This window comes from Sorex fumeus, unplaced genomic scaffold (genome assembly GCF_029834395.1).
Source record: "Sorex fumeus unplaced genomic scaffold, SorFum_2.1 ptg000014l, whole genome shotgun sequence".
Lineage (NCBI taxonomy): Eukaryota > Metazoa > Chordata > Mammalia > Eulipotyphla > Soricidae > Sorex > Sorex fumeus.
In genome coordinates this window covers 21395851-21422033 of record NW_026606071.1, presented here as the reverse complement: position 1 = coordinate 21422033, position 26183 = coordinate 21395851, and the positions used below count along the sequence as shown (strand labels likewise).

At 39.4% G+C, this 26183-nt stretch overlaps 1 pseudogene; it reads right to left on the bottom strand.

Moving 5' to 3' along the window:
- Positions 1-14052: 14052 nt before the first annotated feature.
- LOC130021156 (heterogeneous nuclear ribonucleoprotein A1-like) lies at positions 14053-15432 on the bottom strand (annotated as a pseudogene).
- Between the last annotated feature and the right edge of the window lie 10751 nt (positions 15433-26183).

The window sequence follows — 26183 nt, the reverse complement described above, 5'->3', positions numbered from 1 at the left end:
AGCATTTTATATGCCTGTTGTCCATCTGTATGTCTTCTTTAAGAAAGTATCTGTCCAGTTCTTAGCCCCATTTTTTGATGGGGTTCTTTTTTGTTGTTGTTGTTAAATTTGTAGTGAATGCTTTATATATCTTGAATATTAGCCATTGCTCAGATATGTTCTTACAAACATTTGCTCCCTGTCAAAACAGTGTTTAGATAACAAACATTTTTAATGTTTGAGTTGTTTTTGTTTTATTTTGTTTTATGTGTGTGATTTGGGTACATCCATGTAGTTGTAATCCAAACATCATTAATTAATTTACACTGCATTTCTCCTTCCTTCCAATAGTGCAGTGGTAAGGCATTTGCCTTGCACCCGGTGGGCACAGCTAACCCGGGTTTGATTCCTCCACCCCTCTCGGAGAGCCCAGCAAGCTACCAAGAGTATTTCACCTACACAGCAGAGCCTGGCAAGCTACCTGTGATGTATTCAATATGCCAAACACAGTAACAACAAGTCTCACAATGGAGACGTTACTGGGCCCGCTCAAGCAAATCAATGAACAACGGGAGGACAGTGCTACAGCTCTCCTTCCTCATACTGTTAAAAAGAAAGTGAATAGGGAGGGACTAGAAAGAGGAAGGTGGACCATACCTTTGATAGATTATATTAAATAACAAAATATACTTTGGACTCAAATGGTCATACACCATAATTTATTTAAATCAGATAGCATCACTTTGCATGTTCATATGTAGTCTGACTGCTCATCCATAATCACCCCACAGCCTCATTTACAATTAGATTAGTTGTTCCAATCAGATCTCATAGGGTATAACCAATCAGATAGCAGAAACAACTATGGAGTGTGAATGCACAAAATATATGAACTCAGGTCACTATATAGAAAAAAAGTTTACATTTCTCCACTGGTTAGTGACCTTACTGCCTATTTCCTGCCTGCCTTTCTTGTACCACCTTGAGATGTTAAACAAAAGTCATAAAACAGACGACCTGTGGCAGTTTATGTGTTAACTTATCATATACTTTTCACAAATACCCAGATCAGTATCTAGATCAGATCATTTATTTTTGGTTTCTAATTTTATGCAAAAATAAGACCCAGACTTTATCTGAAAAGTAAGGATTAATTTTGTTCTTTAAGATTAATTTGTGGCTTTATAACAATGTGGCAAATTGATGTGGTTTATGATATGTATTAAAATGTATCAATTTACATTTCTGTTAGCATTAAGTGATTGTGCAAATTTCATGGTATTTCTTACTTCTCATTTCATAGATTTTTCATTTTAGTCATTTTGTTCATTAATTTTTTGGTCACAGAACTGATCATTAATTAACAAAAGAACAAGAAATGGAGTTACTCTTGCCTGGGAAATGCTTAATAATATTCCACTAAGTGACCTGGAGAATAGAAGCTCACCTTCTCTGGAGGTATTTCCCTATCTCTTTAATTTTCTGTTCTTTCATGCTGTAATTTGGACAAAACAATCCATTGAACTTTCCAGGTTCTTTATTTTGCTCATGTTATTTCATCTGCCTGGGATGCTCTATCTTTTCATTCACTTGGAAAATGTCTTTATTTGTTTTTTAAGAAAGTCTTTTCTCTCTTCCCTCATATAAATCCCAGGAGACTTATCATTCTTTCTTCTGCCACTGCTGTACCTTACAGGAACTTTCATCAGCATCTACAACATTCCATTACCCTTTTAGTTTTCAGGGCCTCTCTATTCTATTTCTGGTGGCAGGAGCTATATCACTTGTATATCCATGTCATCAGCATTTTGAGCTGCAAATATGCACATAATAGTTAAATAAAATGTGTCAGGATCATCTTTGAGAGGAGAGAAGCAAACAGTATACCTTTCTTTTGCTGTTTATTTTCTTTGGTAAATATTCACACTCAGATGCCATACATTATACCTTACTGACTGACTTCCATTATAACAGCTACTCAAAGGAAGGAAAAAACCTTTCTACAAGTATAAACAGTTCAAGTCACATTAGTTTTAGAGGCTCTGGGAAGGTAAGAAAATCACAGTGAATATCTAATAAGACACCTGCACTTTTAAAAACTCTAGATGTGAAAAAGTGAAATTAATATATATTATAACTTTCCATTTTAATCTGACCGCAGATCTACACTTACTAGGAAGCTAGAAGGAATGTCATTAATGGTCACAGCTGCTCTTAGGAATTTGCACCTCACAAATTCCATTAGAGTTTACAGAACTTGTTGAGCTTCCAGTATGCCTAAGGAGGAGGATCTAAATGATTCTCAGATGTCTAAGGAGACTTTTAATTGACTTGGGGCTAAAAGATGAATCAAGTAATACTAAAATGCTATTTTGAAAATTCTTGCATCTACCACCTCTTTACAAGTGAAAGCCCTGAAGTGATGTGTTACACCCATGAATGTTCATAGGCACCTAGAAAACATCTAATGAATTTTCTCTTTATTTTCAACACCCCAATAGCTTATAAATGAATGTGGAGTATGGCAGCAGAGTCCAAGAAACCCCTCTTCCCTCTTCACATCCACATTCTCTCTTTTAAAAAAAAAACTTTTATAATTTGTTTTAACTGAATCACTGTGAGGTACACAGTTGCAAAGTTATTCATGATTGGGTTACTATAATAAAATGTTACATAACCCATCCCTTCACCAGTGTACATTTCCCACCATCAATGTCCACAGTTTCCCTCCCACTCCTCTCCCCGAGCCTGCCTCTATGGCAGGCATTTTTCTTCTTTCTCTTTCTTACCTTTTGGGCATTATAGTTTCCAGTATAAGTACTGAAAGGTTATCATGTTTGTCCCTTCATTTACTTTCAGCACTCAGTTCTTGTCTCAAGTGACCATTTCCAAATCTTTGTCATAGTAGGACCTTCTCTATTCGAGCTACCCTCCCCCACCACCACTTGTGGCAAGCTTCCAACTGTGTACCATTCCTCCTGAGGCTTGTTTCTACAGTCCTTGGGTATGCTAGAGCAATAGCAGAGCGGGTAAGGTGTTTGCCTTACATGTGGTCAACCCAGGCTTGATTCCTCTGTCCCTCTCAGAGAGCAAGCTACTGAGAGTATCCTGCCCGTATGGCAGAGCATGGCAAGATCCCCTTGGTGTATTCGATGTGCCAAAAGCAGCAAAACAAGTCTCACAATGGAGACATTACTGGTTCCCACTCAAGCAAATCGATGAACAACAGGAGGACAGTGACAGTGCTAGAGTGGGTATTGGTCTCATACTATTCCACCCTAAGAGCCAAATCATTCTATGTATATCCCTCTCTCTCTGACTCATTTGACTCAGCATGACACTATCCATGCTACTCCAAGCCTACTCGGATTTGGGCCGAGCATCCTCCACCCAGATCCTCCAAATTCCAGGAGGTGGGGGTCACACCCACCAACTGGCCGCCTGGCGCCATGTAATCCCATCAACGGCCAAGACTCAGAGACTATAAAAACCAGCTCCCGGAAGAGAACAGTGCAGTCTCCTGCCCCCGCACCTGACTGTCCTCACCGCCAGGGCCCCTTGGAGGGGAGGGGGTTGAGCTTTCATCCCCACCCCGACCAAGACCTCCAGGACCAGCCACCACCATGCTGAGACCACTCTCAGCACACATGAAGGTACTGGCAGAGGGACAAAGCCACGCGGGTTCCAGGGCCGAGATCTCCAAGCCTACTCGGATTTGGGCCGAGCATCCTTCACCCAGATCCTTCAAATTCCAGTAGGCGGGGGTCACACCCACCAACTGGCCGCCTGGCGCCATGTAATCCCATCAACGGCCAAGACTCAGAGACTATAAAAACCAGCTCCCGGAACCGCGAATGCGGCCGCGCGACATCCTATTATGACATCTTATTATCTCATTCCTACTTTGGACAAATGCCCACACGGCAGAGTCTGGCAAACTCCCCGTGGTGTACCCAATATGCCAAATACCAGTAACAATGATGGGTCTCATTCTCCTAAAGAGCATTGAATATAATCTCAGGGCTAGGATGAAGGAGACGTTACTGGGGCCTGTTCGAGGCAATCGACGATTAACAGGATGATTTGTGATTTGTGATTTTGTGTGATACTATCCATGTCCATCCATTTATATATAAAGTTCATGATTTCATTTTTTCTAGTGGCTGCATAATATTCTATTAGGTAAATATACCATAGTTTCAGGGCTGGAGCAATAGCACAGTGGGTAGGGCGTTTGCCTTGCACACGGCCAACCCGGGTTCAATTCCCAGCATCCCATATGGTCCCCCAAGTCTGCCAGGAGTGATTTCTGGGAGCAGAGCCAGGAGTAACCCCTGAGCATCATCTGAGTGTGACCCAAAAAGCAAAAATATATATATATATATATACCATAGTTTCTTTATCATAGTTCTATACTCTCACACTGGTTTATCCTCTGCTTGACTTTGGATTATTTTTTAACATCAGAAGTTTATAAGGACTCAGTTTGTTGAATTGAAATCAAACATAAAGCATCTATGAACTGAAAATATTTGCACAGATATTAAAGCACAATGACTTTAGTGTTTCTAAGGAATTTCTATGAAAAAAAGAAGACAAATACCTCTGATTTTTAGATAATACACTATCTGAAGTAACTATATAGTCCCCTAATGTGCTTCCTCCGGTCTTTGTCATTCATAAATTTATATTGAAAAGAGATTGAAACTTCTGAGTTTTTCTATAGTCCATAAAATTGAGAGTTATTGAAACTATGTCTATAAAACAAAATAATCCTGAAGCCAAGTATGGTAAAGAGGAAAATGCAGGGAGAATTATTGCCTTCTTCTCTGGATAAACCCTATGATTGAGTTAAAGTTCAGCCAGTACAGCCCAGGGCAAGATGTTTCCTTGTGAAAGTTTCTTAACTACCTATACTTCCTGTCTGTCCTAGTCAGAATTGAACATAAAATCTCAGATCATACACACCAAAGACCTATCTGAAGTACAAAAGGAGGTGTACTGACACTGAATCCAGCCTTCTTTACCAGGAATTATTACTCATTTGTGTAATCTGTAGTCTGAACTTAAAAAAAGAAGAAGAAAAAACAGCACCATAGTGGAAGATTTTACCCACAGTGTTTATGAAGGAGACAAGAGAAAGAATGTCATAAACAATACGAATCCAAACAGATACCTGCATGCTCATATATAGCCTATGCATGATAAAATACAATTGAATTCTTTTCACACAAAATTGGTTGAATATGAGTATGACTTGTATATAGAAAAGACAGATCATATTGTAAAGAAAGAAGTGTGAAGAATTAGTGTAAAAAACCATTCTACTAAAAACATCTGTGTCCAAAACAATTCATAAATAAATAAATATCCACGCACACACACGTGTGCCAGTAAGACAGCAAAAGTATGGTTCACAGACTCAAGAGACTGTTCATATTTAATTATTATTGGTTTTGTTTCTTCTTGGTTTTGGGGACACACCTGGCTGTGCTCGGGGCTTACTCCTGACTCTGTGCTCAGGAATCACTCCTGGTAGGATGAGGGACCCTATGGGGTACCAGGGATCGAATCTGGGTAGGCGGTATGGAAGGCAAGTGCCCAGAGGCGGAATGTGAGCACCGCTGTATGGTCTTCTCGGAGGAAGGGACCAGAGGCACAGGGCCAGTTTGGTCCAGGCAGAGGGTGAACTTGTGTCTCTCTGGGTGTGGGGTGGAAACCCAGTCAAGGATTTCCAAGTCTCCACACAAGTCTCTCCCAAGTTCTGAGCCACTAACAGCCCCCCAGCACTGCCAGCTGTAACCAACTCCCCCCCCCAAGCAAACCACAGCAAAAGAGCAAAGACAGAGACAGCGGGAGATGGAGGGAGGGTCCGTGGGGGAGGCTGCCAGGAGCTCCTACAGTACTATCTCTCTGACTCCTATTTATTATCATTTTAAAACAATGCAGAACACATAAGTTAAAAATATATAAGGAATGGAAATTCCCATATCCATAAATAATGTGCTCACACAACAATATATGTGTCCAAACACTCTGATCTAAAAGAGTTCCCTCTTTTTCCTCCATGATACACCTCTATTTCAACCACTAACATCCACTTTACGTGTCTTTAGACTTCAAGAGAATTAAAGTAGGAGTACATCTGTCCTTTCCCTATTGTAGTCTTACTGTCACACAAAGACGTCTTTAGACAGTAGATGCTTGATAAATATTGATAAATGAAATAGGAGAATTTATAGATATATAAATAAAGAAAGGTGTTTTTTAGAAGAAAACAGTGATATCCAAAGTTATGATTTCAAAAGTTATTATTTAGGGAGAGTAAATGAAAAGTCTATTGTAATGAATGTCTACTGTATTAGTCACTGAACCAGATAAATAGGTATATTATCTTGTTGATCTTCACAAAATCCATGAAGAGTACTTACTATTGCTCTCATTTTTAAAAAAGATGAGCTCAACAGATGCTAGTGTTTTCCTATTGACATATAAGAAGGAATAGACATCATTGAGGATCTTAGGATTGTAATTACATGCAAGGAGAAGAAAATAGAGAAAACTTCAACCTATCATGTTATGTAGAATATAATGTATATTACATACTAATGATAAAAGCAACCCAACGGTGAAAAAAGTTGCCTCAAAAAAGCAGATAGAATCACTAATATGTTCAGAAAGCAGAATGATCAATCATGAGCAGTAAAAGCATACCTGAAGTAAAAGGATGCTGGTATAGATAAGAGATTTAAAAACTGATTTGGCCTTTGGCCCCTTTCTTAGAAACATAAGCATTAAATGACTTCCCGGGCAAACTACCTTCTTTAAGCAAACAGAAAAATCACCCCTCCCCAGTTGCACCCTACACTACTATCCTGTCCTTGCCCCTTAAGGAGGGTATCACTAACTTTGAGAAACATTAGTGTAAATTATCAAATGATTTCTGAGGTTCATTTCACCTCAGACCCGGTTCTAAGGAGATCTAGAAGGCAATTAGTGAAGAGTTTTACTGAACTTAAGAAACACATAAATTTGTTGTAATAGGCTTTAAAATCTACAAAAATTAGCAACCAACATTTCATGTATTTATACACAGAAATCATGACTGTCAAGATTTTTTTAAAAACCTATTGTAGACACTGTGATTCACAATACTGTTAATATTAAGGAGTTGTGCATACAATGCAGGAGATGGCAGTGTGAGGGACATGGTTTGTCACAAAAATCATTCTCTATCATCTTTGTGCCAATAATACACATTCCCATTCCCTTCCTTCTTGAAGCTTGACTCTTGCTCACATCGGTCTTTAGTCCAAGCCTCTCTCATTCACATCACCTGTCACCCACCTAAATATTAAGCGTTTAAGTATCTGGGAAACCACTTTTGTATGATGTCAGAGTCTTTTACTGCTTTCTCCAAGGCTTTTCAGGAACTCTAGATACTTCAAGAAAAACAGTCTTCCCTGAAGATAAAGGGCTGGAGCGATAACACAGCAGTAGGGCATTTGCCTTGCATGCGGCTGACCTGGATCAATTCCTCGGCCCCTCTCGGAGAGCCCGACAAGCTACCGAGAGTATCTCGCCCGCACAGCAGAGCCTGGAAAGCTCCCCGTGATGTATTCAATATGCCAAACATAGTAACAACAAGTCTCACAGTGGTGATGTTTCTGGGCCCGCTTGAGCAAATCGATGAGCAACTGGAGGACAGTGACAGTGACAATGACTTCAAGGTACCCTATGATTAATTTGGTTTAGTATTTAATAAATTCTAAGAATTAACTTATCTTTTACCTCTTTCTCTCAATAGAATAAATTCTATGAAGTTAACCTATATTTTACTTGTTTCTTTCAATTTCAATAGAAATAAGATCAGTAAATCAACATTCAGGTGAACTTCTGATTACTTATCTGATATGGCCTCTCCTTCCTCCAACACCCAGTGATAGTTTGAGCTTCACCAGCACGTTTGTTTAATTGAGCTTCTAAAGTACCTTTTACTATTGCTATCTTCTTGTTATAGCCTCTTTATGAGACTGTATGCTCTTTAGGTGAGGAAGAAATTTTGCTTTTTATTCCTTGCAGCACCCTCATTTATAGCATGTGCAAAGAAATTAAACTTCTCAAAGTTTTATTCTAACTTTTAATTCATATGAATCTAATTCTCTAACAGATTAAAATTCTGAAGCTACAGAGTAATTGGTTTCACATTCAATGTGATCTCAGTTTGGAAAAATTAAAACTGATAATATGCAGAAATCACAGTGATTATTAAAATTTTTATTTTAGTTATCGTGATTTATAATACTGTTAATATTAGGGTTTCATGTATACAGTGTTTCAACTCTACACCCTCTATCAGTGTGGAGTTTCTTCCACCATTGTCCCAAACCTGTATCTCCTGACCCCACTTGCCTTGGTAAGCTCAGTTCTGTAGACCAGTTCCAGTGTTTTTTTTTTTTTGCCTTTGGACATTTGTCACTCCCTTACCATGCTTCATTATATCCCACACACAAGAGAATGTTCTATATCTGTCCCTCTCCTTATAGCTGGCCTCACTAAGCACGAAACCCTTCAGATTCATCCATGTAGGGGCAAACTGAACATTTTCATCCAGTAGTATCCCATTACATGTAAAAGTATCATAGGTTCTTTATCCAGTCTTCTGCTCTTGAACACTTGAATTGTTTTTCCTATTGTGCACAGTGCTGAGTGAACATATGCATAATCAAGACTTTTAGATTGATTTTCATGATTTATCAACTTAAAATGCTTGCAATTTTTGTCAGACATACCAACAAATTTACTGCTATTTGGGTTTTGCATTTTATTTTCTAAATTAACACATAACAAAACAGTTTTAAACTTGTGTACAGTTCTATGAATTTTCTTACATGAATATATCTAAAAAGTCATTACCATAAGAAAATAGCACACACTGATTATCAAAAATAACACCTTCATACTATCTTTTGATAATCATAGCTTCTGTCTCACCTTAGCCATTGCAAAGAATTTACTCCATTACTATAGTTTCCATTTAGAAAATGCCAATAACATCATGAAATGTTTAAAGAGTAACTTCTGTCACTTTTCCATTCATTCATGTTGTTATGTGTATCAACTTGTTTGTTACTTTTCATTGCTAAGCACTATCTCATAGGATAGGTATGCCATCTTTTAGCCATTCATCCATTAGAGGATATTTAGGTAGTTTCAATTTTGAATAATTATAAATAAAGCTGCTATGAACATTTTATTAGAAAATATAAAACTGCCTGTATTGGCTGTATTTTTGTACAGCAGCAATAAAATAGAGTTCAGATTGCTCTTCATATTCACTAGAACTTGTCATTAATTTTTTTTATTTTACACATTCTAAGAGTTGTAGACTGGAATTTCATTATTTGTGTCTTTATAGCATTATAAATAGTTATATATTAAAGCAAATTTATTAAAGTACAAGACTTATCTGGCAGAACATATGGCACATATAGCACTTTTTATTTGCTATTTTCTTCTACCCCATGTATGCAATAAAGTAACTGCGTCATAAATTATTACTAGGTTAAGCTCAAAATTATGTTAGTATTTTCTCAAAAAATAATCGAAGCTTAACTTATGGCTAGTAAAGAAATTTGGTAGTCCACCAGACCCTGCACTGAAATAAAAATAGACATATTAAATAGCCCTAGAACAAAGAATAGCCAATCTGGATGTAGAGTATCAAAGAGGAAAGTCTTCCTTCTATGTATTATCCCAAGATTGGGGCTTTCCATTCCAGGCCTCACTCCCTACATTTCAGTCACCTTGATCACAATTATCTTTTCTTCCCAAAACATTCTTTCTCCCCATAGCTTATCTTATTATTATTCAGACTTTTTCCAAAATATCACCAATATTCTAATGTAACCCAATTAGTCATTTGGGCTACATTTGGGTTCTAATTTTATCATGGTGTTTATCTTCATTTAATTTTGATATGTCTCTCCATAGTAACTTCATAGTGAAAAATTTCTTCACACAAAACAAGGAATAAGTAACTATTGATTGAGTGCATGAGTGAAAAACTAAATGCACACAACCTACCTAGCATCCCATATGGTTCCCCAGCAATGCCCGGACTGATCCCTGAGCACATCAGGAGTAAGTCCTGAGCACTTCTAAATGTAGTCCAAAATAGGAAGGAAGAAAAGAAGGAAGGAAGAAAGGAAGGAAGGAAGGAAGGAAGGAAGGGAGGGAGGGAGGGAGGGAGGGAGGGAGGGAGGGAGGGAGGGAAAGAAAGAAAGAGAAAGAAAGAGAAAGAAAGAAAGAAAGAAAGAAAGAAAGAAAGAAAGAAAGAAAGAAAGAAAGAAAGAAAGAGAAAAAGAAAAAAGTCTTTTTTCAGAGACTGCTGGGGAGTGTACTTTAAACCTAACCTCTGATAGTAACAGTCTTCACATCTTTGTGGCATTGATGGGAAGGGTATGTCAAGGCAATAAGCTATTTTTTCAGTCTTGCAAAGTGAAGACAGAAACAAATCTTTGACATAGATCAATCTGTTGTTCTGAGAAAATCGTTAGAGTAGCCTTTCAGTTATAGAACAAAGACCCTAATCATACATACAGTTGTCTGAAATGATGTCAGACCAGGAAAGCAAGCTGCTCTTCTGAGAATGTAAAAGGTTGTCTGTAGGGTGCATAGGCCAGTCTTTCTTTGAAGAAATGTTTCTTTTCTGAGAATGAACTTGGATGGTGATGGGTCTGAATAGTCTCTTTTGTTCCCATGGAACAGTGTTTTGTATGAAGATTAGCTGAAATCTATTGCTGAGACTTTTAAGGTGCAAATGTACAGACTTCACACGAAAGAAAATTGGCAAGCTTAGTACACCACAATAAAACTCTATCATTACACTACAAATTCTGGTCTCTAGAAGTCTTAGATACCCAAACTTGAAGAAGAGATAGATAGATAGATAGATAGATAGATAGATAGATAGATAGATAGATATAGATAGATAATCAAGCCATCTTTTACTTTTGGAATTTACTTTTGGAATTCTAAAACAGCAATCCAATTTTAAGTCATAAAGTGCACAAAGAAGTCAGAAAAAATATTTAATGCAGCTATCATCTCATCCTCTAATATAGGGAGAAAAAAACTCTCTTAAGAAGAAATTATTATTATTTTTTAGTTGAAAGCTCAACAGTAAGTAGTATGGACCTAGGAAAAGAGGAAAAGAAAGAATATTCTAGACACTAGAATAGTACTTACAAAAATTCCTGAAGAAGTAAATGACATTTTCGCATGTGATGTCTGGAAAGAAGATCCACAGGGGTAAAGAATAAGACTTGAAACAAAAACAGGCCAGGTCTGTAGATCATGGTTAGGACTTTTACATTTACTCTGAGAGTCGTGAGAAGTTTGGAAGGTCTTTGGAAATGCAATCTGGTGCAGGGTGTAGTCTCATTGGAAAAGGCAAGAGGAAGTTGAGGAGAGGCATTTAGGAGGTATGCCCATCAATAAGCTATGTTGTTGCAAATCACATTGATTCTTTGCTATTAAGCATTCTGACACCAAGGCTGGGAGTCTGAAAAGAGTATTTCTACATTTGGCAACTATATCCATGTTCAGGTCTTCCAAAAGAAGATGGTAGAAGAAAATAGCAAGGATGAAGTATGAAGGAGAAAATTTCTTTCCTGTCTATTCCATTTTTGTGTGAGCACTTACCCAGACTGGCTTATCTCTTTCCCCAAACAGAAGCTGAGCCTCCTCTAGCATCTACTGAATGCAGCTGTTTCAGACCTGCAGAACCAAGTCTGTTTTCCCTCTCTCCACTCCCAAAAGATACCAGCACTGGACATCACTCCACAGGACTATGCCCCAGAAAGACAAAGCCTTGTCCTGGCAGTTTCTACATTTGAGTCACTCTAACCTGTTCCTCTTTTTCTCCCTGCCCTAAGAGTGATCATTATACTTGCTACCTCCATGATTCTAGGTCTCTTTTTGTGCTTAACTACATAGTTAATACCATAATGGTTAATAACTCATGTTAAGTTCTCTTTATTCAAATCCTGTAGTTTCTGTTCCCTAAAAGTTACAAATGGTTTCTGCAGCCATATCCCTCACTTAGGGGTAGAGATGGCAGGAAAATTGAAACCATCTCATCTGAGGTTTCTATTCTAACCATGTTCCTCCATACTTGGTTTGTTTTTTTAAGATTATGTGAGGAGGCTTGTCTTCCTTGACAAAGATTCATAGAATCTGTGTCCAAAAGCTACCCAATACATATTTATTGAATACATTGAAATGGAAATAAAACAAATATAAGTGTCTCAAAGGATATCCTTATAATTTCTAATTTATTCTGCCATCTTGAAATATATTCTCAGATGTGTTTAAAAATAGGATTATCTAGAAATTAAAATCTTAAAAGATATAACGACTCAGTTTACTCTGCTAAAGCACATGGGACTATTGCCTAATATTAATGCAGGACTTTGGAAAACACCCTTTACTTCTAGTGGTTGACATGAGGCACAAGTTCTTCTTCCCACATTGATAATACATTCATTTTTGGAATATTTCCTTGGCAGAAAAGAAGCACAGCTGTTGCTTGATTTAGCTGCAACTTTTAATGTCTATGGAGAGTAAAAACCTTCTTTTACTAGAGTTATGAAAAAAGTAGATTTATATCCCCAATTATATTAATAAAAATTAATGTTATTTTAACTGTGTTGTACATCTATTAAAGTATTAAAATTTCAAAACACATAACTCGTATTAAATTTTTATTCAATTCAATAAAAAATTATAATGATATCTTTTAATATTTGTATAATCAAAGCTACAATTCACAGAATCACCGTTCTATGTCAAGTAAGCCCATTTTCTTTCTTGAAATACCTGAATTTCTAGGTTAGAAAGCTGGCCCATTCGATTCTAATTCATCTTCTCAGCTTATAGTATTAGAAGTCATGTCAGTTATCAGTTCTCAAGTTCTATTGATTTTTACCTTCCCAATTCTTTCTTAACCATACATTTATCAGTGTCCTTTACTGTCTTCATTGGCCTTTATTGCTTCTTGGAGCTTGGAAAATAAAAATATAGGACACTCAATAAAATATGAATCTATGAAAATCTATAAATTTTTATTTATAAATTTTGCTTTCTAGGGCCTGGGAGATGGAGTAAAGAGGAACTGAAAATTAAAATGTTTCTTTTATGTTTTGCTTTATGGTATTAGAATCAACCACATGCAATACATGTCCTCTACCACTGAACTATATTCTGAACCCCACTTGATCACTTGACTTCCCGTTAATCGTCAATTTGCTCGAGCGGGTGCCAGTAATGTCTCCATGTGTCCCTGTCACGTGCTAGTGTAGTCCAATGGCATCTGTTTGTTCTAGGAACACAAAGAGCCTCATACCGATCATTCATGATCTCGATGAAGAAGTCTGACCACCTGGTAGGTGGGCGGCCACGTGGTCTTCTGATGTCCCGTAGAATCCAGTCGGTAATGGCTCTAGTCCAGTGGTCGTCTCTAAATCTCATTACTAGTCCAGTCCATCTGATTTTTGACGCCTTGGCAAATGAGACAGCGTCCCTGATTCTTGATCATTGATGGAGGCCAGAACTCCGAATTCTTTTTCTCATTTGAGTGAAACGTAATATAGCTCTTTCAATTCCTCTTTCAATTCCTCTTTGGGAGACCCGAATAGCATTCTCATCTCGCAAGCTATCCGTTGTGTATTTGATATGCCAAAACCAGTAATTACAATGGGTCTCATTCTGAACCCTCTTATAATAGTTTTTGTTTATTTTGGGTCTATACCTGATTCTGTCCAGGGACCTCTCCGAGCTCAATGACTTAGAGGCGGGCATCAAACCTGGAACTCCCTCATGCAAAGCATGTGTTCCAGCTCTTTTTTTCTTTTTTAAAGACACATTTATTCAGCATCATGATCAAACTATTACATTTAGCAATCAATAGCATGGATGTAAAAAAAAATCTACATTCAAAACCTTTGTTGGAATGCTTTACCCTTTCCACAGAACAGAAACTAAAATAACCTGTTATACAATTAGTCACAAATACAGTCCTCGAGTGTTAGCTCATACACATGATTGTGTCTAAAACATGTCTTCTTTGTAGCAGCTAGGCCCTGCCACCACTGTGCTTGACTGAGTTCACAAATCTGTTGTGACCTGTAGCTTCCAGGTCACTTCTCTGGCTCTCCTCTCCTCCTAAACTTTGTTTCCTGACAATTAAAACTATCTGCCACTGCCATCACTGCTGCTACTGCTGGAACCACCATAGCCACCATGGTTTCATGGTTTAGTAAAGTATTGGCCTCCACTACCATAGGGGCCTGAGCTTTAGCCTCCAAAATTTCCTCCCTTCATGGGTCCAAAATTTGAAGACTGGTTGTTGTAGTTGCCAAAATCATTGTAACTTCCACCACCTCCAAAATCGTTTCCACTACCACTACCAAAGCCTCCTCCGCCTCCTCCATTGTTATACTTGTTATAGCTGCCACTCCCGCCTTAGCCACTGCCCTGGTTTCCATAACCCTGTCCACCACTTCCATAGCCTCTGCTTTCTTCAGGGTAGCCTGGGCCATCTGTCCATAACCACCATCATTGCCAAATCCATTATAGCCATCCCCACTGCCACCATATCTACCACCACCTCAGCTGCCACCAAATCCACCTCAACCACTGAAGTTTCCTCCTCGACCAAAGTTGTCATTCACATCAAAACCACCTCCACGACCACCACCAAAGTTTCCAGAGCCACTTCGACCTCTTTGACTGGATGAAGCACTGGCCATCTCTTTCTTAGACAGTTGTGGCCATTGACAGTATGGTACTTCTGGATGACAATCTTGTCCACAGAATCATGGTCATCGAATGTCACAAAAGCAAAGTCTCTCTTCTTGCCACTACCTTGTTCAGTCATGATTTCAATCACTTCAATTTTCCCATACTGTTCAATATAATCTCTTAGGTAATGTTCTTCCTTGTCTTCTTTAATGCAACCGACAAAAATCTTTTTCACAGTTAAGTGGGCACCAGGTCTTTGAGAATCTTCTCTCAAGACAGCCCTCTTTGGTTTCACAACTCTTCTGTCCACCTTGTGTGACCTTGCATTCATGGCTTCATCCACCTCCTCCACAGTGGCATAGGTGACATCCCAAAGCCTCAGGAGCACTTGGTGTTAGGATCTCTCATTACCACTCAGTTCGTGAGCTTGCCCCATTGCTCAAAGTGGCTTCTCAGGCTCTCATCGGTCTTTTCAAAGCTCAGCCCTCCAATGAAGAGCTTCCACAGCTGCTCTGGCCCTTTGGAGGACTCGGACTTCGACAAGACAACGATAGGAGAGGAAATCTCAGTGATGCTTACTCGGCAGCGTCCGCGGGGAGAAAGGAGGAACAGAACGAATTCATCTCGTGTTCCAGCTCTTCGATCCATCTCCCAAGTCCATAAGTGTGTTTTTTTTAATATTAGTTTATCTCAATTATTCCTCGACTATTTCATGGGGCATATTTGTACATTTTTTTAAAAATGTTATTACTTTAAATTTAACTGAGTGTAACTGGAAATTCTACTCTTAACCATATCTTTTTTTTCTTTCCTTTTCCCAATCCAAGCTTCATATATTTCTACATAAATCTTGCCACCACTGTTTTCCAGTTGCTGCAATAGCTAATAGGGGATTGCACAACCTAGTTATGATACTTATATCACTTGCATGATGCTTACCAGGAGTTGCACAATTCAGTTGCAGTGCTCATGCGAATTTTGGTTCCATTCCCCACCTGAAGTTGCTATGGTGCTCACTCTATACTCTCTGGGGAAGCACACCTGCCTACGGGACAGTCAAGAGTCATAATTTGTAGTTAATGATGGTTGGACATACCAGACTGTGTCCTGAGATTCCACATACCTGTGCAGTCCTTCTGGGTCCCAGGAAGCAGAGCTGCTGAGCTTAGAGTTGCAACATATGAATAGAGCTGAGAATAGAGTGCAATGGCTTGTTTTGCAAGGTTCCACCCCTGAGCCACCCCCAGATAGTTCTACATATCTTTTTTTTTAAAAATCACCATCAACCAGACAGATAGTATAGCATTTAAGCTGCAGGTCTTGCATGCAGCTGGCCCCAGTTCATTCACAAGTAGCACATGGTCCTCCTAGCACCAGCAGATAGAACCCAAACCTTCCATGCTTTTAATTTATACATGGTATATAGAGAAACACGGCAAGAAATAACAAATGGCCAAAGGCAACAGAACCTGGGAACTCATGTACAGAATTAAGCTTATCAAGAGCTGGAGGGGTGTGGGTTGAATGGGAAGGGACACTGAGACAATGGGAGAGGGAGGTGAACTCTCTTATGGAGGCTATAGTTGGTGGAATGCTTTATGTGTGAAACCCTACCGTTAATAATACTGTAAACCATGGTAATTCAAACAAAAGAGAAGAAAAATACAAATAACCTAGTGTTCACATATATCACAGTGTCATGCAAAAATGACCTATTGGCATTTTAATTTAATTGTTTTCTAGTGAACTTTTTCTATTCACTGACCCCATAAACTAAACTCTGTTTTCCTGCTTTTATAGCTTGTCAATATATACCAACCTCTTTAATTGTAAAGGTTGGTATCAGAAATAACAAAGAATAATACATAAATAGAAACATTAAATAAATTTTGTTTTTATTGTAATTTCATAATCATTATATGATACGATGTTTAATTATATTATAATTACTACTTAATAATTAATTGTACAATATATTCTAAAATATTATAATTCACTTAAAAATATCACTTAACTTCCCGTTAGTCGTCGATTTGCTCGAGCGGGCGCCAGTAACGTCTCCATTTGTCCCTGTCGTGTGCTAGTGTAGCCCAATGGCATCTGTTCGCTCTGGGAACATGAAGGGCTTCAAACCGATCGTTCATGATCTTGACGAAGAAGTCTGCCCATCTGGTAGGTGGGCGGCCACGCGGTCTTTTGACATCCCGTGGAATCCAGTCAGTAACAGCTCTAGTCCAGCGGTTGTCTTTAAATCTCATTACATGACCAGCCAATCTGATTTTCGACACCTTGGCAAATGAGACAGCGTCCCTGATTCTTGATCGTCGACGGATGTCAGAACTCCAGATTCTTTCGCTCATTTGAGTGAAACGTGATATTCCAAGCATAGCTCTTTCTATTCTTCTTTGGGAGACCTGAATAGCGTTCTCATCTTGTTTGCATAGGGCCCAGGTCTCTGAGGCATATGTTAATGCAGGAAGAACAGTGGAATCAAAGAGATGTGCCCGGAGCCGGAGGTTCTTCGTCCTCTTAGCTATTTCTTCGACGTTCTTGAAGGCGTTCCAAGCCGCTCTCTTTCCTCCTGCGCAGCTCGGGTGCCAGGTCATTTGTCATGTTGACCTCTCGACCTCGGTACACATAGCTGTTGCATTCAGAGATGGTCGTTCCATTGAGAGCGAATGGGGCGTCAGGAACGAGGCTGTTTCTCATAAACATTGTCTTTGTAAGATTCAGCTGTAGTCCTACCTTTCCACACTCACAGTCAAAGTCGGCCAGCATTTGTGCTGCTTGGCTGATGTTTGGTGTTATTAAAACAATGTCATCAGCAAAGCGGAGGTGGTGTAGTTGCCGACCATCTATCTTCACTCCCATTCCTTCCCATTCCAGTCGTCACATGATGTTCTCAAGGGTGGCACTGAAGAGTTTCGGTGAAATGGTATCACCCTGCCACACCCCTCTCTTGACATCAACGATCACTTCTTTGTAGAATGGTGAGATCCTGGTAGTGAATCCGCAATACAGCTCACAGAGGATCCTGATGTATTGGGCTTGAATGCCCTGATTGGCTAGGGCTTCAATGACCGCTTCCGTCTCAACAGAATCAAAGGCCTTCTTTATATCAATGAACATTAAACAGAGCGGCATCTTGCACTCCTGAGAAACCTCAATGAGCTTGGTTATCATGTGGATATGGTCGATGGTGCTGAATCCTTTGCAGAACCCGGCTTGCTCGCATGGTTGTCCTTCATCTAGTGTTCTGCCAATCCTATTTAGGATGACTCGAGTGAACAACTTGTAGATGACAGACAATAGGCAGATCAGGTGATAGTTGCCAATGTCATGGATGTCTCGCTTCTTGAACAGTAGTACGGTCCTGCTGGTTTTCCATTGGGACGGAACCTTGCATTCAGACAGGTAGCGAGTGAAGAGCCGAGCCAGTGTATTGATGAGTACTGACGGCAGGTTCTTCAGGTGTTCAGGTCTGACCTTGTCTGGGCCGGGTGCTGTTTGTTTCTTTACTGACGAAATGACGTGTCGGATTTCGGAAGGGAGAACGTTGGGAACGACATATTCATCCTGTGGAATTTGGTATGTCGGCAAGTGGACATGGCTATCGAAGAGATTTGAGTAGAAGTCATGGATAATCTTCTGCTTCCACTACCCAGCCGTCGCCACCCTCCAGGACGCTTTCCAGACCCGCAAAGCGGCCGCGCGACACATCATAAGACACTAAATACCCATCTTCCAGAATTGTCGTACCGTATTTGATAGGGTTCAAATATGGTAACACCTACAAGGGTGATTAGAGGTGGCCCCAAAAGACTCTATCCCTCTCGGAAAGACTGGCAAGCTACCGAGAGTATTCCGCCCACACGAAAGAGCCTGGCAAGCTATCCGTTGTGTATTCGATATGCCAAAACCAGTAACTACAACTGGTCTCATTCACCTGACCCTGAAGGCTTCACCGACATGGCAGCACTGAGAAGGATGAGAAAGGAGAGGCCGACAAAATCTCAAGGCCGACCTAGGCTGCCACAACGAAGGAAGACAAAAATGATCGTCTGTACTTTCAATGCACGTACGCTAGCATCAGATGCATCCATCGAGGACCTGATGGTACAAGCACGCATGATCAAGTACCACATCATTGGTCTGACCAAGACAAGAAGGCACGAATCTCACCATGCCGTTTTTGACACTGGAGAAGAATTGTTCCTTGGAACATGCGATAAAAGAGGTGTCGGAGGAGTCGGTGTCCTTGTCAACACAAACTTGGCCAAGAGCATTGATTCATTTGAATGCCTAACAACCCGAATCGGACGTTTACATTTGAATAGATGTGGCTCACTGCCTGCAGTTTCTATCTTCGTTGTCTACGCACCAACATCTCATTATGATGAAAGAGAAATCAAGAAGTTCTACATGGAGCTAGAGAAGTTCTATAAAGAAGACCACACCTTCTACAAGATCATTGTGAGTGATTTTAATGCCAAGATAGGACCGAGAAGATCAGCTGAAGAACTTCACATCGGGACCCATGGCCTAGAATGGAATGAACAGGGTGTGAGACTGTCTGAGTTCATCATGTCGACCAAGACCATTCATGGTAACTCACAGTTCCAGAAGGCAGAATCTAAACGATGGACATGGGAGTCTCCCGGTGGACGATTCCACAACGAAATTGACCACATCATATTCAATCGACGGTTTTGCCTAACTGATGTCGCTGTTGTCCCAAAATTTCGAACGGGATTGGACCACGGTCTCCTTCGTGCAAAATTCTACTTCACAGAGCAGGGAGAAAGGGCTGCAAAGTTCAAAAAGAGAACTCCCAGAATGACCACCAACTGGGAACTCTTTGGTACTATTGCAGCAACATGGGAAGATGCCATTGTTGACAACATTGACGAGGAATACGATCGACTGGTTCAGCACCTCCATGAATGTGCGAGGAACGCCAAGAGAGAGATCACTTAATCACTTAATCACTTAACTTCCCGCTAGTCGTCGATTTGCTCGAGCGGGCGCCAGTAACGTCTCCATTTTTCCCTGTCGCGTGCTAGTGTAGCCCAGTGGCATCTGTTCGCTCCGGGAACATGAAGGGCCTCAAACCGATCGTTCATGATCTTGACGAAGAAGTCTGACCATCTGGTAGGTGGGCGGCCACGCAGTCTCTTGACATCCCGTGGAATCCAATCAGTAACAGCTCTAGTCCAACGGTCGTCTTTAAATCTCATTACATGACCAGCCCATCTGATTTTCGACACCTTGGCAAATGAGACAGCGTCCCTGATCCTTGAGATAGCCACAAAAAATCGCCTATTTTCGAAAACTCTTGAGCTAATTCGCCAGCGTGGTTTGGCGCATGCCTCAGGCAACCGCAAGCTAACATCCGAGCTCACAAAGCAGTGCAGAGATGCGATCAAGGAAGACCTCAAAGAGAGAAGAGCAGAAGTACTGGTAGATGCGGCAGAAGCTGGGAAAAGTATTCGTAATGCCCGCCTGTCCTTTGCCAACTACAAGACCAAGATGACTGCCCTCCGACATCCTGATGGATCCATCACATCCTCCAGAATGGCAATGGAGAAGATTATCCAATATTATAATTAAATAAAAATAATAATGCATATACAGTGACATTCAATAAATTTGGATTTTATTATAAATCATCATTGTCTTGCAACTTTGAGCAAAAGAATAGAAAATGGAGGGTGTGTTTTTGGTTGAAATAAAATATTTATTTATTTATTTGCACATTTGTTGTGCTGACCCCCCCAAAGTTCCAACCTGGAAAATTATATTTTATTCAGTAACAAATATAAAAATTACTGTGGAACCCAGCTCATAATGCCACATGAGAAATCAATTAGACTTGTCTAGAATGAAAAAAAAAAATAGAAGGAAACCACCTGATACCTAAATATTGCTAACTAAAATCACCTGCACCATATTCAAGCTGCTCACACACACAAAAATAAGGATTGTTTCTGTGCTTTCTACTTATCTTGAGTCTTAATTTCCTCTTTTTGCTTATTTTGTAAAGCCATTCTGAAATGCTGAGTTTGTGCTTTATTCCAACATTGAATAGCCAACTTGACCTCATTTTAAATACATAGCTTAACCTTCCAAATGTGGCATAAAATAAATAAATAAAATAATATAAAACATCCTGAATACATTCTATACGTTTATATATGCAGCCACAACAAAAATACTGGAATCTTTCCTTTTATATTAAATTAGAATTGATTGCAATATTGAGCAGTGGAAATAATAGTGTTATTTTTAGTGTCCCCTTTAAAATACCAGCAACAAGTGTTCTTGAATTATGCTCCCCTAACCCAATTATCACCTACTATGGAAACTTAACCTAAGGAAAGAGGTTGTTTTCTGAGAAATAATCTAAAGCAAAATTCACATATGTGAGTTTAGTGACTCGGGATCAGGTAAAGAAAATCTCTTTGCTTTATATTTCTGCCCATTTCCACATTTCCAAGTAGCTACATAGACATTTTTCAATCTGCTATTTTCTTCAACACTTAGAAATTCTTTCCAACATTAAGAATAGTTAAATTGCTTTTCTAGTTCAAGTACCAGAAGCTAGTCATAATGGAATACCCACTATCATCTAAGCAGCTGTGATAGAATGAAGTGTGGGTATGGTTAGGGGTGCGACCTCATACAAATGGGAAATGACTCTGGTTCCCACCAGGGTCATTTGGTCCCCACAAGAATGGAGGGATGAGCCAGCATCTTCATCTCCTGATGCTGCTGAATGGGCCTCCAGGAAATGAAGTGTCTCCACAAACCCCAAACCCCAAACCAATGAGAGGAGCAGCTTTTCTGGCCTTAATCATAGCCCACTCAGCTCTGTGGAAACAAGACTGCTGGCTTGCAAAGAACCCAGAAGTAACACTTCCTCTTTTGGTTCAGGCAAGAACTGAGTGGCACCTTGAGATATTACTAGGTTTCTGATTCACTTCCTAGAACTACATCTTATTTACAAAGTATTTTGTGGACTCTTACTTTTGGATGAGGAAGGGGAAAAAAAGAGTGTCAAGAGGAAAATTACAAGCTGTTATATTCTACACTGTATCTCTAGCATGGAACACTGTGCCTGAATTAATAAGGGATGCTAGAATTTTCTCCATCCTGCCCAGGGCAGTTCATATATAGTTTTACTTCCCAAATTCCCATTCGATTACTCTATCTTTTCTCTTTGGGAGGTTATAAAAGTATGGAACAGGAGGTTATAAAGTAGAAAAAATGGTATTGCTACAAGTCCTTCTCAACCCTTCTAAGAGTCAGTTGTTGAATCATTTCCAACTCACCAGAAAGCTCAAACAATGCTTACTACTGAAATTTATGGGGGGCTCATCATATTCCGCCTTTTTAAATATATGTCTTATCACTTGATAGTTAGAACACTAAAAGGCAAGAACAATAGATGTGAGCTATGATATCTCTCATCCTTCTGAGTGACACTGCTCATTGCTATTGCCTTAAGTTTACAGATTGAGACCACCATTGCCTTAACTTTACAGATTGAGACCATGCTGTACATATTATGTAACTTTCCAAAGTCATCCAGCAAGTATAGGATGATGAACCAAGACTTAGTGAAATGGAAATCTCTTGTTCTCAATCACAACACTGCCTGATCAGAGCGTCAGCTCCCATCCCACCAAAAGGCCCTGAGATAAACAATAACAACTGTTTCTGTGAGCATATTTCCTGACTCTGAAGAGTAAAACACAAACCTAGGAAAGCCCCACTATTTGAAATAACTTCCTTGAGTTCCTCCCTACCACCACCACCCAGAGCCTGGAAACACTCAGAATCAATAGTAATATCCAGGATAGAGTCCAGACAGGGTCCTATATTGGTCTCCATTCCGGTCTTTTATCCTCACTCCTTCACACACATCTGGAATTCATTATATGGCCCAAGAAACTTGGGAATCATGTCCCTTTTCTCCATTTTTTGTGGGGAAGCTTTTAGGCCACACTCAGTGGTGCTCAGGTCTTAGTCTTGACTCTGTGCTCAAGGATCACTCCTTACATTGCTCAGAACTATGCAAAGCTGGAGACCAAATGCCAGTTTGATGCATGTAGGGGAAGATCCTCGTTCACTGTATTATCTCTCTAGTACTCTCATGTCTTTTTTTCTCTAGAAGTTAATGCCAGGTCATTAGTGTGACTTAGTTTAATCATCTGAGCATAGAATATTAGAGTCAGAAAGAGCCTTACAGAAAAAGAAGTGGCAAGTTAAAATACCATGTCCCAGAGAGCTAAAATGAGTTCCTCAAGTGTCCACTGTGTTGATCCAAGTATTTGCATCCTGTAATGTGATAGAGGAACATAGATTAATGGTTTGGGTTTAAGACTTAGATTAAGATTACCTGTGTTTAAAACTTCAGTTCTGGGGGCAACAGAGAAAATATAGCAGGGATGTCTGTTTTGCATGCAGCCTGCCCCGATTGGATCCCAAGAACCCCATATAATCACCAAATACTGCCGGGAGTGATCCCTAACCACACAGCCAGGATAAAGCCCTGAGCACTGCCAGGTGTGGCCCCCAAACAAAAAGCAAACAAAAAAGAAGAAACCACAGTCCAACTTTAAAAATAAAAAGTTTAATAGAAACTATGTATTTGATGAGTTGCTATAAAACAGGAGAAAATATATGTAAAAATTTTAGTACAATGTGTAGCAATTTGAAAGCATGAAGTAAACATTACCTTTTTATTATTACTTTATAAGGCTGACTCACTGGTCAAGATGCATTGACTAATTTTCCACCTAAGTCAAGGCATAGAAGAATTTTGGCACTATTATGCCTTGTGCCGAGCTGGTTCTTGGGAAAGTCCATACAAAGATGTTTACCTGAGTTAGTAATGATGGGATCTGCCATTCTGGAGGTCATTTTTGCATGTGAAAAGTATGGTCATTCCTTCAGCTCGTACAATTATTAAACTGAAATCTTACTCTCAGGTCTTGCTTCTTGCTTTTGTTAAGGTCACAGGGTCACCCCATTCAGAAAATGTATCTATAGCCTTATTTCTGTTGATGCTGTTATTTTCCTCTCTTTAAACAGTCCTAGAGGAATCTAATTCTCATCTCTTAGAGTATTAGTCTGCTTAAGTTGCCATAAAAATTACCATAGATTATGTGATTAAATAGCAGAAATGAGTTTTCTCATAGTTATGGAGGCTGGATATCCATTATCAAGGTGCAGGGATGGGATGATTGGTTTCTGGTTTGACTTCTTTTCGTGACTAGAGATGGTATTCTCATATGAATATTTCTCTGTGCAAATAAAGATTTAGAAATAGTGAGTTCTTTTTTCTTCCTCTTTTTATGAAGAGGCAAGTTTTGTAGGATCAAGGTCCTATCCCTATATCCTTCAGCTTTAATTACCTTTTTAACCCTAGAAAATAACCCAATTTAAAATAGTGTCTAAAACCATCAAGTACCTAAACATCAAGTTAACAAAGTAAATGACTTATATGGCAAAAAATATGCCACTATTAAAAGAAGTACTGGACAAAAGTAAATGAAAGAATACTTCAAGTTCATTGATTGGGCAATACTAGTATTAACCAAATACTAGTATTAACCAAAGAATACTTCATGTTCATGGATTGAACAATACTAGTATTAACCATTAGTATTAACTAATACTAGTATTAACCAAACCAATACTAGTATTAACCATGGTTGATTTTTGATAAAGATTGCACAGATTCAGTGCAATCTTTATCAAAATTCCACTTGTATTCTTTAAGGTCATACAACAAAATACTGATAAAATTTGTAAGGAACCACAAAACTTCCAAATAGTCCAAATAATTTTGTGGAAAAAAAGAAGATTGAAAACATTTGAGTTTCCCAACTTCAAACTATACTTGTTTAAAGCTACAATAATTAGGACAATATGGAACCAGAATAAAAATAGAATAGAATTCAGACCCATATCTCACCCTTAGTAGTATGGACAGTTAATTCATAGCAAAGGTGCTAGGTGAATGAAATGGAGCAAAGAAAATCTTCAATAAATTCACAAATCACAAATCATCCTGTTATTCGTCGATTGCCTCGAGCAGGCCCCAGTAACGTCTCCTTCATCCTAGCCCTGAGATTATATTCAAGGCTCTTTAGGAGAATGAGACCCAACATTGTTACTGGTATTTGGCATATTGGGTATGCCACGGGGAGTTTGCCAGACTCTGCCGTGTGGGCAGGCTACATTCGGTAGCCTGCCAGTTTGTCCAAAGTAGGAATGAGATAATAAGATGTCATAATAAGATGTCGCGCGGCCACATTTGTCGCGCGGTTCTGGGAGCTGGTTTTTATAGTCTGAGTCTTGGCCGTTGATGGGATTACAAGGTGCCAGGGGGCCAGTTGGTGGGTGTGACCCCCGCCTACTGGAATTTGGAGGATCTGGGTGGAGGATGCTTGGCCCAAATCCGAGTAGGCTTGGAGATCTCGGCCCCGGAACCCGTGTGGCTTTGTCCCTCTACCAGTACCTTCATGTGTGCGGAGAGTGGTCTCAGCATGGTGGTGGTTGGTCCTGGAGGTCTTTGGCTGCCGGAGCTCTGGTCGGGGCGGGGAGGAAAGCTCAACCTGCTTCCCTCCAAGGGGCCCCAGCGAGTACAGTCAGGCGCAGGGGCATGGGACAATAAATTGTTCTGGAGAAATTGGAGCACCAAATTCAGAGGAAAAAAATTTAAAAAAACATAAAGATACACCCCTACATAACACTATATATAAAAGTAAATCCAAAATGAAGTAAAGATCTGGTATTGTAGTTTACAAACTACATGGATAAACACATAGGCAAAACTCTCTAAAATACTGACCTCAGAGGTGTCTTCAATGAATCCATTCCAGTGGCAAAGAGTCAAAACTAGAAAAAAGAAAATCAAGATAGATAGATAGTACAACTGGTAATTTGTTTCCCTTGCATGCAGATGAAAAGGGTATGATTCCTGGCACCATGTAGGAGTCATTCCTGAACACAGAACAAGGGGTAAGGCCTGTGTAAAGTCTGTGTATTGTGAGCACTGCCAGATATAGCCCAAAAACAAGAAAAAGAAATAATTTAATAAATATAAAACAAACAAAATTTTATGTACCAAAAGAAACCAGGGCTAAAATGGAAAGATAGCCTACAGAATGGGAGAAAATATTCATGCTTCATGCATTTGATAAAGATATATATTCAAAATATATAAAGCACTCAAAGCTCAACAACAAAATACCCAACAGTTTCATCAAAAGTCAGGAGAAAGTTCCTCAAAGAACATATATGGATGGCCAATAGATAGATTAAAATGTGTTCACTTAGGCAGACAGATAGTTCAACTGGTTGATCACATGTTTTTGCATGTGAGGGCT